The sequence below is a fragment of the Pantherophis guttatus genome, chromosome 6 (genome assembly GCF_059756535.1).
Source record: "Pantherophis guttatus breed Tessera chromosome 6, ASM5975653v1, whole genome shotgun sequence".
Classification (NCBI taxonomy): domain Eukaryota; kingdom Metazoa; phylum Chordata; class Lepidosauria; order Squamata; family Colubridae; genus Pantherophis; species Pantherophis guttatus.
In genome coordinates, this window is record NC_142068.1 from 89,594,707 (window position 1) to 89,608,701 (window position 13,995).

The 13,995-nt window shown below is 44.3% G+C and overlaps 1 long non-coding RNA gene across 1 annotated transcript; it reads left to right on the top strand.

The window, feature by feature from the left end:
- The first annotated feature begins 5,810 nt into the window (after positions 1–5,810).
- On the top strand, positions 5,811–13,577 carry LOC117669485 (uncharacterized). The gene is made up of 2 exons (XR_004592456.3): positions 5,811–6,004; positions 13,369–13,577. It is a non-coding gene; the product is annotated as an uncharacterized LOC117669485 (long non-coding RNA).
- The last annotated feature ends 418 nt before the right edge of the window (positions 13,578–13,995 follow it).

Sequence of the window (13,995 nt, forward strand, 5' to 3'; positions counted from 1 at the left end):
AGAAAGAAAGAAAGAAAGAAAGAAAGAAAGAAAGAAAGAAAGAAAGAGAGGAGAGGGAGGGAGGGAGAAAGAAAGAGGGAGAGAGAGAGAAGGAGAAAGAAAGAAAGAAAGAAAGAAAGAAAGAAAGAAAGAAAGAAAGAAAGAAAGAAAGAAAGAGAGGAGAGGGAGGGAGGGAGAAAGAAAGAAAGAGGGAGAGAGAGGGAGAAAGAAAGAAAGAAAGAAAGAAAGAAAGAAAGAAAGAAAGAAAGAAAGAAAGAAAGGTAGAAGGAGGAAGAAGGAAGAGGGAAGGAAGGAAGGAAGGAAGGAAGGAAGGAAGGAAGGAAGGAAGGAAGGAAGGAAGGAAGGAAGGGATCACTGTGTACAATAATACAGTTAATTGTCCAAGCATATATTAATTCTATATAGGGCATGCAAGTCATGGCACTGTTATTGCTTTCATGCTAGCCGAAATGTTTACAATGATATCCAGTGAGTCTGACTTAAATATTACACAGAATTCTGTACCGAGTACGGAATAAAATGGATAGCATAGCATAGCACAGCATAGCATTCCTTTATAGTCCAATAAAAATCATTTATCCTTCAGATCTCTCTCCATTTGGGCTCTTCCAGGCCAAAATATATTAAGCAGATTTTTTTTATATAACCCAAAAGAACCATTTAAAAAAAAAAAAAACAGTAGCAGAGGAAATTAAAAGCACACATTATTTTGGTCCCCATTATCATTTAAAAGTCCCTCTGGGGCCACCTGACACTTTGATCTCCCCTTTCCCCTTCCCAGCCACATATAAACCACATTACCCCAAATTAAAAACATATTCCTTTTTCATTTCCAGCTACCACAGTGGAAAATTCATTTGGATCTGCCATGCCTTTTGGCTCGGTCCTCTGCTCTTTTATTTTCCATGGTGACCTGACCAAATTAGTCAGTGTAATGACCTTTCTTCCTTTAACTGAAGAAACTTGTTCATGTTTGCAGAGTCTTTTTTTTTTTTTAATATCAAAAGTTGAGCAGGAAGCATACATGTCAGTACACCTTTCTGATCCCTTTTAATAAGATAGCAAAGAATTTATCTGATATTCCAAGGCTATTTTGATCATATTATGGACAAAATGAACATATGAAAAACTATTTGTAAGCTCATTCATAGGTACAATGCTTAACGCATTGTAAGCCGCCCTGAGTCTCCGGAAAAGGGCGGCATATAAATTGAACCAATAAATAAATAAATACACATCTGGGACCATTCTTTCTTTCTTACAATTAATTTTGGGAGCACTCCTAGGATGAAAACCTATCGCTCTCTATTGGAATCTATTGGAATACATCTCTCAGAATTTGCAGTCATCTATTTCAGGATTATGGGACTTCTGTCCAACATTTATAAAAGACAATATATTAGGAAAGGTTGTGAAAGAAAACAGATAACAGGTTAACAGAGTTGGAAGGGACCTTGTAGGTCATCTAATCCAACCCCCACCCAAGGAGGAGACCCTACACCATTTCTGACAAATGGCAGTCCAATCTCTTCTTGAAAGACTCAAGTGATGAAGCTCCCACAACTTCTGAAGGCAACTTTTGTTCCACGGGTTGATTATTCTCACTGTCAGAAAATCTCTCCTTATTTCTAGGTTGAATCTCTCCTTGTTCAAACTCCATCCATTATTCCTTGTCTGGCCTTCAGGTGCCTTGGAAAATAGCTTGACCCCTTTCTCTCTGTGGCAGCCCCTCAAATATTGGAAGACTGCTATCATGTCTCCCCTGGTCCTTCTCTTCACAATCAGTCACAACACTAAGAACCTCTGACACAAATACAAAAAGCAAGCTTTCTAGCCTAATGAAACCGTTAAATTCAGAGGGCACCAAGGACCATGTCAGGTGCAAAATATCAGGACCGTGCATTAAGTTCCAGTTAAGAGGATTTATTACTCATGCCTATAGACAAGAATCTAATCAGCTAAGGGTCAGGATTACCATATTTTTCGGAGTATAAGACACACCAGAGTATAAGACACACCTTAATTTTAGGGGAGGAAAACAAGAAAAAAAGAATTCCATCTCTGCCTACCAGCATTTAAGGTGGAGCTGCTTTACGCCGCCCTCCTCCTCCTCCTCCTGCAAGCGAGAGGTGCCTCAGAGATTCGGCTGGGAAAGAGGGTGTCGATTACTGAGAAGTTCTTTTCCAGAAAACTTATCGGGGTGCTCCTGTGATCTCGCTTTGCCCCAAAGAGACCCCTCGCATGCTCTGAGGGGAGGGTCAGAGCACAGCCTGAGGAACAAACCTCTTTGGGATGGTCTGTGGGGGGGGGGAATCTGCCCAGCGACTTTGGTGAACAAGGCGGGCCCTACGATTCGCAGCTGGTCACCCCCCTGGCCGCCTAGCGGGTGGCTCAGGGCAGAAAATGGTCACAATGACTTCACTCCCCAGCAATGTGAGGACCCCCCGCTGCTGCTGCCTAAGCCCTTTCCATGCCCAGAAGCCGAGCCGAGCCGAACAGGAGCCCCTAAAGTGAAATGTCCCTCCTTTTCAGCCACCGCTGCCTGTTGGCCGGATTCCCCAATGCAATTCTCAGAGCCACATTTCAGGTGGCAGCCAATTCCCCTCCAATGTGCAGCAGAGAACCGGGAACCATTTTGGATTCAGGGAGGGGATCGCAGTGCTGCTGCCTGAAAATGCTTTTTTTCCCATTGCACATTGCAGAGCCGCGCACCCTAGTCCTCCTTCTCAACAGACTCACCTTCTCTTTCCTCCTGGCCAGATCCGCCGCCTGAAATGCAATGCACTCTTTTTAGCCTCTGCACACCCCATGTTTGGAATTGGGAAGGGGATTGCGGGTCTGCCACCTGAAAACGTTTTCTTTTGGAATCAAGATAGCGTAAAAAGGTGTGTGTTATACTCTGAAAAATACAGTAAGTTAGCACCAGATAAGAGGCAACAGAATTATGAGTGGTGGGGTATTCTAGAGATGGAGCTCTCACCTCACAATCAGGAGGCTGTGAGTTCAGTCCTAGATAGTAGCAGATATTTCTCTCTCTGGGTGCAATGAGTAATTGCTGTGAACACCACCTAGGTGTCATGAAGGGGATCTGGCCAGTAAACGCTGAAGCTTTTTTCAAGTTGCCCTGACTCCACCTAAATGCAAAGGATTACACGGTCATTAAAAGAGAAAAAAAACAAGTCAACAGAATTCAAGGGGGATGGACTTGAAGCATTTGTGGACCCATAACTATTCTAGGCTGAGTCCTCTCTGACTGTTCCCCCAGGCTCTGTCTCTTCTTCTCCTACAGCCCCCATGGTTACATGTTATTCACTGAATGTGAAATGTGAAGCTTGGGATGGAAAAGAAATATACATTTTTGAAGTCTGCATTATAATGTTGATATAATCAGCACATTATATCCTCTTGGGTTGTCCTCGGCTGTTTAGATCTTTAAGGGTCAGTAGATTAGACTTTGCCCACTAAGCAACTGACAACCAGTGCAGAACTTTCAAGATAGGTATGATGGATTACAGACTTGCCACCTGCTTCAGAATAGCTTTTATTCTTATTTTCCATCTTATTCTTTAACTCTTTATCAGGAGACATAAATGATTAGTAAGAAAACTATTCATTGCAAAATGAAAGAGAAGAGGATTCAGGAAAAGTCTTATCAGTCTAATAAAAAGAAGGACTATGGGTGATATGATAGCAGTCAGTGAGCCATGGTGGCACAGTTGTTAGAATGCAGTACTGCAGGCTAATTCTGCTGACTGATGGCTGTGAGCCATTTGGCAGTTCGAGTCTCACTGGCTCAAAGTTAACTCAGCCTTCCATCCTTCCGAGGTGGGTAAAATGAGGACCCAGATTGTCGGGATAATATGCTGGCTCTGTAAACCGTTTAGAAAGGATTATAAACAGAGGTGGTATTCAGCCGGTTCGGACTGGTTTGGGGGTAAAGACATTCTATTTAGCCATGTTTTTGAGGCCGGGTGTATGCACAGAAGGTGAGTGCACGAGCAAAGCACATGCATGGAAGGCAAAGTTCATGCATGAAAGCAAGCATGCGCACAGGGGGTGAACCAGTGGTAAGCATTTCTGAAACCCACCACTGGCTATAAATCACTGTGAAGCGGTATATAAGTCTAAGCTATTTGAGGGGCTCTCACAGAGAAGCAAGGGTTCACCTATTCTCCAAAGCACCTGAGGTCAAGACAAGAAGCAATGGGTGGAAGCTCATTAAAGAGAGATCCAATCTAGAACTAAGGAGAAATTTCCTGGCAGAACAATTAATCAGTTGAATGGCTTGCCTCCAGAAGTTGTCTCCCACTTAAGAGGTGCTTAATCGAGTATGAGAATGTTCCACCTCCAGCATACTTAGGTGTTGGTCCCTTTTTATCTAGTTTTTTGGTAATTTTTAAGGTTTTAATTCTCAATGCTGGATGTTTTTAGCAATAGCACTTAGACTTATATACCGCTCTATAGTGCTTTACAGCACTCTTTGAGTACTTTACAAATGTTGCCCCCAACAATCTGGGTCCTTATTTTACCCACCTTGGAAGGATGGAAAGCTGAGTCAGCTTTGAGCCCCATCAAGATTGAACTTCGCGTGCAATACTCTGCATTCTAACCACTGCACCATCGTGGTTTTAATGTTCTTATCATCTATTGGAAATTGTTGGTGCTCCATCAATGGAGATTCTCAAGAAGAGACAGGACAAGCTCTCCTGCTCGAGCAATGGGTTGGACTAGAAGACCTCCAAGGTCCCTTCCAATCCTATTACTCTATGTTCTGTTTTATATTGTGTGGGGTTGGTTTTTTTTTTTTTTTTTTTTTTTTGTATTGTTGTAAGCAGTCTAGAGTTCTTCATATGTTTTAGCCTCCAGTCCCCTAATCATCTTCGTTGCTCTTCTCTGCACTCTTTCTAGAGTCTCAACATCTTTTTTACATTGTGGCAACCAAAACTGGATGCAGTATTCCAAGTGTGGCCTTACCAAGGCATTATAAAGTGGCATTTACACTTCACGTAATCTTGATTCTATTCCTCTGTTTATGCAGCCTAGAACTGTGTTGGCTTTTTTGGCAGCTGCAGCACTGGCTCATATTTAAATGGTTGTCCACTGGGACTCCAAGATCCATCTCACAGTTACTACTATCGAGCAAGGTACCACATATACTGTGCCTGTGCATTTTGTTTTTCTTGCTTAAATGTAGAACTTTACTTTTTTCATCATTGAATTTCATTTTGTTAGATAGCGCCCAATGTTGAAGTCTGTCAAGATCCTTCTGTATCTTAAGCCTATCTCCTGGAGCAGGGGTCTCCAACCTTGGCAACTTTAAGACCCCTGTCCTGGAGTTTTGGCTATGCCTGCCAGCTTAGTGTCATCTGCAAATTTGATGATTCCTCCATCTATCCCCTTCAAGTCATTGATGAAGATGTTGGAGAGTACTGGGTATTTGATGCAGAAGGATTTTTAGACACTATATCATAAGATTTTCACTGGAACCTGGGAGGTGTTTATCTCAAACATGAAACTGCTGGCCACCTGTGACCATGTAGCACCAATCATTTCAATCCTGGATGATTCCTGGGAGAGAATGAAATGTGGCACTTAGATTCTAATGGGTCCCTGGTGGTGCATTATTTTTAGTTGTTGTTTGGATTTGCTTGAGCTTCCAAGAGTTGCCTGACAAAATCAAGTCCCAAGGCAGAAATCCAAAAGATAAGTGAGTGCTACTGAGCGGTGGAATCTGATTGTGTCTCCTGGGAAAAGGGCTGGTTCAGCTCCCTCTTATTTCCAACTTTAGACAACACACCAGCTATCAAGACAGGGCAGAAATGGGAAACACGAGTGATGGTTGACAGTTCTATAAGGCTGTGTGTCCAGAGGGTAAAAGAATTAATGATCAGCATCAAACCAACCCACAGAAAACAGAATTACAGAGCTGGAAGAGACCTTGGAGGTCATCTAGTCCTACCTCGAGAAGATAGATCCTGCTTCCAATGATAGTTTTTGAGAAAAGGTGACATATTTCTTCTTCTGCATCATTCCTCTTTTGTATCATTTGTTCTGAAATTTCCGTTTTGCACTTTTAGATTTGCAACTTCCTTAAGGGTACTGAGGTATCTATGAACTAAAAGTCAAACTTAATCCTGAACCTGAATTCTGTGTGAAAAATCAGGCCTTAAGAAAGCCTGCCCTATTTGTAGATTATAATTCTGGGTGGGTGGGTGGATAGAAGGGAGGGAGGGAGGGAGGGAGGGAGGGAGGGAAGGAAGGAAGGAAGGAAGGAAGGAAGGAAGGAAGGAAGGAAGGAAGGAAGGGGAAAAGGAAAAAGGAAGGAGAAAAGGAAGGAAGGAGTAGAGGAAGGAGAAAAGGAAGGAGAAAAGGATGGGAGGGAGGGAGGGAGGGAGGAAGGAAGACAGGAAGGAAGGTCTGTTTCAAAGTCTGCTATTTATCACAGAGGCTAAATTAACATGTTGAATTCAGATAGAACAGACAGAGCTTCTTGCTAACTTTAAACAAACATCCTGAAACATTTATTTAGGAGTGGCTGAGAGCATCACAACATTTTAAATGGGGCCCTGCAGGATGCAGGATTAGATCAACAAATTATGACTTCACACCAGCTGTTTCTACAGTGGCCAGATGCTTCTGAGAAGGTGATAAGCAGGAGAATAGTCACCATCTCCCATCACACAGATTTTTTTTAAACAGATTAACAGAGTTGGAAGGGACTTTGTAAGTCATCTAGTCCAACCCCACACCCAAGCAGGAGACCCTACACCAATTTTGATAGATGGCAACCCAGTCTCTTCTTGAAAGCTTCCAGTAATGGAACACCCAAAACTTCTGAAGGCAATTTCTTTTCCATTGGTTGATCGCTCTCACTGCCAGAAAATTTCTCCTTATTTCTAGGTTGAATCTTTTCTTGATTGGTTTCCATCCATTGTTCCTTGTCTGGCCTTCAGGTGCTTTGGAGAATAGCTTGACCCATTCCTCTCTGGGGCAGCCCCTCAAATATAGGAAGACTGCTATCATGGTCCTTCTCTTCATTCAACTAGCCATGCCCAGTTCCTGCAACCGTTCATCGTATGTTTTAGCCTCCAGTCCCCTAATCATTTGGTTGCTCTGCTCTGCACTTTTTCTAGTGTCTCAACATCCTTTTTTATAGTGTGGTGACCAAAACTGGATGCCGTATTCTAGGTGTGGTCTTACTAAGGCTTTATAGAGTGGTATTAGTACCTCACATGATCTTGATTGTATCCCTCTGTTAATGTAACTCAGGATTTCTTCAAAGCTTCATACAAGTCTCTTTTTAAGATTTAATTGGATCTGCAAAAGAGGACAGTTGGGTGACTTTGGATCAGTCACTGTTTCCCTCAGCCCAATCCACATGTTGTGTTGAAAATAGGAGCTGAAGGCATTATGTGAGCTTCCTCGAGTTGTACAAAATAAAGGTGTGATAGAAATCTATTCATGAGTGAATTCACAATGGTTATTCCTTTGATCTTTATAGAAGATAATTATGGTCTCAGTTTAAAACACTGGATTCATAATTTGGGGAGCAATCAATGATGTATTAAAGGATCAGCTTGTTCTGTAAGAATCTAATACCCCGTCTTCTATGTTCTTAAATGTCTTATAAAGCAGCTTATTGTTTCCCTGTTAGCAGAGATTCTTTAATTGAAGATGTTCTCTGCTTGAAATTGTGTCCTGTCCAAGTTGGATTTGAAGAACATATTTGTTACATGGTAGATTCTGGAGGATAAAGGTCCCAAAGGGGCTTTTTCAAGAGGCAACTGGACTTGCATGTTTTTTTAAAAAATGTGATTTATATGCCGCCCTTCTCCGGAGACTCAGGGCGGCTTACAGTGCGTTAAGCAATAGCCTTCATACTTTTGTATATTTATACAAAGTCAGCTTATTGCCCCCATAATCTGGGTCCTCAATTTACCTACCTTAGAAAGGATGGAAGGCTGAGTCAACCTTGAGCCTGGCGAGATTCGAACTTACTAAGTGCAGATAGCTGGAGTTAAATTACAATGCATTAGTCTGCTGAGCTATCCAGGCTCAGTTGTTTTTCTTTGAAGACGTTTAGCTTCTCATTCAAGAAGCTTCTTCAGCTCTGACTGGATGGTGGGAAATGGAAGAATTTACCGTATTTTTCAGAGTATAAAATGCTCCGGATTATAAAACGCACCTAGCTTTTTTGGGGAGGAAAACAAGAAAAAAAAAAACCTGCCTCTGCCTCCCAGCATCCAACTGGTATTCATCTGACCCATTTGCTGCAGTCCATTTGCTGCAGCCCATTTGCCATGGCCCATTTGCCACGGCCTGTTCACTGCCGCCGCCCATTCGCCACCCGTTCGCCGCCACCTGTTTGCTGCCACTGCGGCCCATTTGTCGCTGCCCGTTCACTGCTGCCATGGCCCATTTGGTGCAGCCCGTTCACCACTGCCCATTCAGTGTGGTCCGCTGGCCGCCGCTGTGGACCGTTCGCTGTGGCCCATTTGCCGCCGCCGTGGCCTGTTCACCACCACTGCAGCCCATTCTAGAACAGCTGATTGGTGCCACACCAACCCCCCTACCCCCACCATAACATTCACTGTATAAGACTCATTGAAATTTTCACCCACTTTTAGGGTGGAAAAAAGTGTGTCTTATACTCCAAAAAATTTGGTCATGTGCATTCTTTTAGACAGTCATTGAGGCCACTTGGAAGTTTATCTGCATTCTCAGGGTGACCTGAGTAGTGCAAATGGGTATGGAACCTTCTTGGAACTGCTGAAAGGACTGTGTTGTAAACTGGAGATAGATGATGTCGTATCCCTCCCCTTCTGTTGAGAGAAGGTTGTTCAATTTTGAATAGATGGCCTTTTTGACCACTCGTTCAACCTAGAGGTCCCCTCTGTCCAAAATGTGTACTTTGCTGTACGGCAATTTGGCCAAGGTCGCCGAACCGGTATGCCCCCGAACCGGTCCCCCAGTCGCCGCTCACTCGCCCCGCCCACCATGTTATTCACGCACGCACATCCCATTGCCTTGCAAGTCCTATGGGATACGCATGTGCGAAGAACATGGCGGTGATGGCAGCAGCTTTTTCCATGACCTCTGGTACTTTTTGGTGGCCTGTGGCTGGGGGCCACCAAAAACTCCAGTCAGCTTGCCTTCCGGAGGTAGGTAAGCAACCCGAACAAAGAGGCAGTGGTGGAGGAGGAAGTGGGGCTAGGGCCAGGTCCGCTAAAGGAGGGGAAATGGGGGCGAAGGGAGGGCAGGGGTAGATAGGTGGAAATTCCAAAAATTTTCACTACCGGTTCAGTGGGCATGGCTAGGTGGGGGGGGTCATGTGACTGAGTGGGCATGGGTGTGAGTAATGTCAAGTAGGCCACGCCCACTCAGTCACATGCCCCCACCTAGCCACGCCCACTGAACTGGTTGTGAAAATTTTTGAAACCCATCACTGGTCATCTAACTATCATTACATCAAAATAACAGCAGTGAAGACAGACTGTCTATTATTTCAGTGATGGCTGAGTCATGCTGGGAAGATGTTATCATATATCACTGGTGAGGAAATGTCTTTTAGTAACTTACAAATGCTGGATAAATTCTAGCCTCAAACAGAAAGAGCCTAAAAGGATTGTAATAGCAATAGTAACAGCGGTAGCAGCTTTCATTAGTAAATGAATTATTCTCATCCTCGCTAGAGGCAGAGAGACAAGGTGCAATTGGCAGCATATGGCTCTCCCTTTTTCGTTCGCCCGCACAATATAAACAGGAAGAAGAAATGTTGCCATGGCAACGTTGAGAGGTTACCACTCGTCACCAATGCACTGGGCACAATGTGTAGGCAATCCACGATTTAAACTGTTTGCTGAACTATCCTACAACAACAGATTAATAGAAATCAGAGTGGCAATAACAAACAAGGCATTTGGAATAAGAGGGATTATGCTCTTTGCCGGGAGATTCTTCCCTCCAATTTGATGCAGTTCTTTTGCTTGTTTTGTCATTTTGTCCATCAATATAGAATAGAATAACAGAGTTGGAAGGGACCTTGGAGGTCTTCTAGTCCAACCCCCTGCTTAGGCAGGAAACCCTACACCACTTCAGACCAATGGTTATCCAACATCTTTTTAAAAGATGGAGCATTCACTACTTCTGGAGGCAAGTTGTTCCACTGATTAATTGTTCTCACTGTCAGGAAATTTCTCCTTAGTTCTAAGTTGCTTCTCTCCTTGATTCGTTTCCACCCGTTGCTTCTTGTCTTACCCTCAGGTGCTTCTCTCTTCTTTGTGGCAGCCCCTGAGATATTGGAAGACTCCTATCATGTCTCCCCTAGTCCTTTTCATTGAACTTCGTGGTTGGAAGTTTTTTTTTTTAAAAAAAATTGGACAACCATTTGTCTGAAATATTTATTTATTTATTATTAGTTGGACTTCTATACCGCTTCGAAGTGCTTTACAGCCCTCTCTAAGCGGTTTACAAAGTTAGCATATAGCATATTGCATATTAGCATATTGCATTAGCATATTGCCCCCAACAATCTCGGTCCTCATTTTACCCTCGGAAGGATGGAAGGCTGAGTCAACCTTGAGCTGGTGAGATTTGATCTGCTGATCTGCTGAACTAGCAGTCAGCTGAAGTAGCTGCACTCTAACCACTGCGCCACCTCGGCTCAAATAGAATAGGGTTTCCCACCAGAGCAGGGGGTTGGACTAGAAGACCTCCAAGGTCCCTCCCAACTCTGTTATTCTAACTCTTCTGTAATGTCCTTCTTTTGGATTTTTTAAAACTCCCTGTTTAGTCTGTTCCTTTGGGATTTTCTGATGGTGGCCTCTTATCTAAGTACCAATCAGATCTGACATTGCTTAGCTTTTGAGTCAACGAAGGCATGTTAAGTCTTTTCAGTTAGAGCCAAAACATTGTATCCCATAAAACTGAACAGGGGGCTCTTGCTCTGGGGCTTTTGATGCTGCATTGTATCTCAGCAAACTTTCAGATGTAATATAAGCAGGCAAATACTGAAACAGGGAACCTAATATTCTTCTTATCTGTGTGCATTGTCCCCAGATAATGGTGGCTAGAGAAAGTAATGTGCAGAGATGTTTAGATACCATGTCTTCCTTAGAAACAACAGGAGTTTCTTCTGCCAGCCTCTTTCTATTCTCACCAGCGATCGCTTGCTGTCTTGGGAATATTTATTTCTCGGTGGGTGGAATTATTGTTTGACTTGGCAGCCCCACAGCAGCTTCACATGGTTGATAATGAAGGCCCAGAGGGTTGTTACTATTTTGGTTCTTGGTTATGTCATCCAAACGGTCTCAGATGTCAGAGCAGGTGCCTCTGCCACTGGTATAAATATAATAAAATGAAAGGAGCAAGGAATTGCTGGAGATTTTCCCTTCAGGAAGGGAGGGAGGGAGGGAAGGAAGGGGAGGAAGGAAGGAGAGAGGGAGGAAAGGAGGGAGGAAAGTAAGGAGGGATGAGGAGGCAGAGGGAGGGAAGGAAGGGGGGAATGAGGGAGGGAGGAAGGAAAGAAAGAAAGAAAGAAAGAAGGAAAGAAAGGGATGAGGAGGTGGAGGGAGGGAGGGAGAGAAGGAAGGGAGGGAGGGAGGAAAAAGGGAGGGGTGAGGAGGAGAAGGAGGAGGAGGGAAGGAGGGAGGGAGGGAGGGAAGAAGGAAGGAAGGATGAGGAGATGGAGGGAGGGAAGAAAGGACAGAGGGATAAGGAGGGGGAGGGAGAGAGGGAGGGAGAGGGAAGGAAGGAAGGATGAGGAGATGGAGGGAGGGAGGGAGAGAGGGAAGGAAGAAGGAAGGGAGGGAGGGAGGGAGGAAGGGAAGGGAAGGAAGGGAAGAGGACGAGACCATCATTTAGAACTTCATGCAGCTACATAGAGAAATATGGAAAACAATTAATCGAAGGAAGTTTTGTTCCTCATTGTAATTCTATACTGCTTCTAAGCAGGCCGTGAAGGCCACCAATGTGACATTACACTGTCTGAGGGCAATGATGTCATCAGAGATCTGTAAATAAAGTGGTGTGGGTCAATAAAATGATTTCACCAGCAGCAACAAAAGGCCTTTGAGAATGGCCTTGGATGGGCATGCAACTCTAACCAAGTAAGCAAAGTGGACCTAGAGGTGGCCAAACTCTACTTTCGGCAACATAATATTTGACAGGCATTAGTGCCATCCTCAGTGTGAGAACAGTATACACCAAATGTTCTTCTCCAGCACTGATGTTTCAATGGAGCTGGAGAACAGCTCCAAGGTTTCCCATTACCACTTATCTGGATAGATGATCTGGCAAGGATGGAACAGGGGATGAAGCTGTATCTAAGGTGCTCAAGGAGTCTTAATGACAATACTGTCATCTCTGTTTCTTCCTTGGAGGAGGAGGAGGAGGAAGGGGAAAGGGAGAGGGAGGAGAGGGAAAGGGAGGAGGGGGAGAGGGAGGGGGAAGGGGAAGGGAGAAAGGAAGGGGAAGGAGAGAGAGGAGAAGGAGGCAGAGAGGGAGAGGGAGGATGAGGAGAAGAAGAAGGCAAAAGTAAGGAGAGGGAGGAGGGGGAGGAGGGGAGGGGAGAAAATAAGGGGAAGGAGAGGGAGGCGAAGGGGGAAGAAGGGGAGAGGATGGATGGGAAGGACAGGGAGAGGGAAGGGGCAAAAGTAAGGGTAAGGAGAGGGAGGAGGGTGGGGAGAGGAAGGGGAAGGAGAGAAAGTACGGAGGAGGAGAGGGAGGAGGAGGGAAGAAAGTAAGGGAAAGGAGAGGGAGGAGGAGGGGGAAGAGGGAGTGAGGATGGATGGGGAGGATGGGGAGAGGGAGGGGGCAAAAGTAAGGGGAAGGAGAGAAAGGGGGAATGGAGAAAGTAAGGGGAGGGGGAGGGGGAGAGGGAGGAGTGGGGAGGAGGGGGAGAGGGAGGGCACAAAAGTAAGTGGAAGGGGAGGGAGGAGGAGAGGGAAATGAAGGGGATTGGAGAAATTAAGGGGAAGGAGAAGGAGAGGGAAGAGGAGGAGAAAGGGGATGGGAGAAGGATGATTTCAAAAACTAGAAGTACTGAGGGAGCAGACCAAAACTACTAACTTCATCATGACATGACAAAGCCTGAACTGGCTTGGATGTATGACATACTTAAGAAGAAAAAGAAATGTTAGTTGGTCTGCTACATGGTGCTGTTGTAGCTTGAGTTGTCATTCATCAAGTCGCACAAAATATAGGAACCGCACTGGCACAGAAAATGTCAGAATGTGTCAAATTTGTCCAGGCTAAAGGAAGAATTGACTCCTGAGCAACTCTAATCCAATTCTAAAATAGAACTGGATGTGTGATTAAGGTTTCCTCTGACAAGAGTTAGTAACTGGGTTTTGTTTCATTTTGATTCAGGATGTGACTTCAGGAATTTGTGGTAGCTGAAGACCTACGTCCCCCTCCTTATTTGATCCTTGACTGCCACATGGAAAAGACATAATTCCAGCAAGGTGGAATTACATACTGGGGACATAAAACATCTTGCAGATGGTGGAATTTCAAAGCCTATATATTATTTTTTAAAAGGTGTATTTGTAGAACTGCGAAGAGGTTTTTGTCTTGCATTTTTCATCACGTCAGATCATTTACGCGGTAACTATTTCATTTATATCACTCAGATTTTATATGAAGTAATCAGGACGCTCAAAGTGACTCAAGACCCACATGCAAAAAAAGGAAGAAACCAGAACCCTCATTTTCTATACCTATCAATATAGGAAGGGAGGGTTTTGAGAGATGTTAAATTCTGCTAACAGTAGCACAGGGCAGGGGTCTGCAAACTTAAACACTCAAAAAGCCATTTGGACCCATTTCCCACAGGAGAAAAAAACACCGGGAGCCACAAATGACAAAAGCAGCATCCTGCCATTGAACCACAAGTCCTGTCCTGTATTCACCTGTGTGTGTGTGTGTGTGTTGTGGCCATGTGCAAAAGTGGTAGAGCTTGCACTGTAACATTTGTCCCTTGCTCTGTTTTCCACC